Raw genomic sequence first — 1,943 nt, 5'->3', positions numbered from 1 at the left:
TCCTTACAAATCCACCCACTGTTTTTCGGGAGGAAAACACAGGGCAGGACTGGGAAATGCAGGCCAAGTTCCCCTAGGTGGAATACACACACACACACACACACAGTCACCACGTGCTGTGCAGGGAAATGGAGCAGAAGATGGGTCAGGGCTTGCCTCCAGCCAGAACAGCCAGCCAGGCGGGGTGTGGGGAAGAGTGGGAGGGAGGAAAAGGGACAGTGCTGGAGAGCTGTCTCTATCGATGTCTTGGGCTTTAGGGATAAAAACAATTTTTAAAGGAAACTACTTCGTTTTAATGGACTCTTGTAACATTTCTTTAGTAGCTTGGATTCTTTAGATTTCTTTCTAGAGAAGCAGGACCAATTTGTTTTCCTGTTATTATTCTTGATGGATTTCTCTGCCCTTTTTATTTACAACCAGCCCTTCTGGGGCCTCAATGATAGGATCCCAGTCTGGCTATTTTCCTGAGCTCCTATATAACTTCAAGGCCCTGCCACTTCCTTTAGCACATGTAATGTTTCTAGTCTCCACTTTTCAAATAGATCACAAGGCCTTTGAGGACAGAGAACGATTTCTCAGTGCTGAGATTACGTGGTCTCTCAAGAAAATACTTGTCGATGTACAGAAGTTGGTTTATTTGGGAGTGTGAACACCAGAAGGATCACTGGGATCCTTCTGAAAGAATTTTGCTGTGAGGACCTGCCTGGTGAGGATCTGCCTGGTCTTCATGGCACTTAAATGACTGAAGGGCAGTCTGCTTTAGGGCAGGGCAGCCGTGTGAGGTGCCAGGCTGCAGAAAGACTCAGCCGGCCCCGATGGCCCAAGGACACGATCTGCACAGTGGGTTGAGGTTTCTAACAGGCTTATGGAATATAACTCTGCCAGAAGCTGTCTGATGTCATGAAAATCCCAGAAATTACATGGAACAAAGGTAATTTCTTCCAGAGCAAGAGCTATTCTATGTGCAGAGATAAGAAAAATTTGTAAAGGAAGATGTAACTGGAGCAAGCAGATGACACTGATGGATCTTTTCCAAGATCAGTTCCCGTGGTGGGTGGTTTTTGCCACATTCCTGCCCATAGGTCAATAAATATTTCCAGGCAAACAATAGTTCCATACATATTTTACAGTTTTCTTTACCATTTAAAAGGAAAAGAGTGAATAATGCTAATTTTGATTTTTTTTTGGTGCAAAGTTATGTTAACTGTATGCACAATTATGTAAATTATGTTTATGGCATTAAGTATTTGGAATTAATATTTTTTTCATTCTCAAATAAAACCAGGCAGTTTTAATGGACACAAATTGATTGCAGATACTCAATACATCCTTCAGTTGATTGATATTAAATAAAAGACTTTCAAGCTTAACTCTTGCTAACCTTCAAATCCCCTTTCTGTACCTTGCCTTAGGCTAAAAGGTCTTTCTAAAATTGGAGTGTAATTTTGAAGTTAAGATTTCTAAACTTTGGAAATATCATTAATCTGGAACTGGTTAGATCCCTGCCATTATGGGTTAATGCTCTACTATAATTCAGTGTTTACCTGGAGACTAAAAAATTCTTTAGTCATGATCTCTACCATATTTTTCATGTTATCATTTTGATTAGGTAAATTTAAATCAGAAACTTAGGGCTTGCTCTCAACATCTTCTCAATTAACTCCATGTCCAGTCAATTACTGAGTCCTGTAAATTTGAACTCCTAAACATCCTCCATGTCTTCCCATTGCCTCTCCATTTCCGAGAAGCAAGGCCCACACAACACCCTGTAATTTTTGCACTTACAGTTGCCTCTAAATTCCATATGAGTGGGCACTGGGTCTGCTTTGCCCACTGCTTTTTCCTTAGTCATTAGTAGGATGCCAGACACGTAGGAGATATTGAATGAGAGTTTGATGAATGAATGTGTGAAAGCCGAATCTAATTTGATTTGTCAGGAACTC

This window comes from Choloepus didactylus, chromosome 16 (assembly GCF_015220235.1).
Source record: "Choloepus didactylus isolate mChoDid1 chromosome 16, mChoDid1.pri, whole genome shotgun sequence".
Classification (NCBI taxonomy): domain Eukaryota; kingdom Metazoa; phylum Chordata; class Mammalia; order Pilosa; family Megalonychidae; genus Choloepus; species Choloepus didactylus.
Note: the sequence above shows the minus strand (reverse complement) of the source record.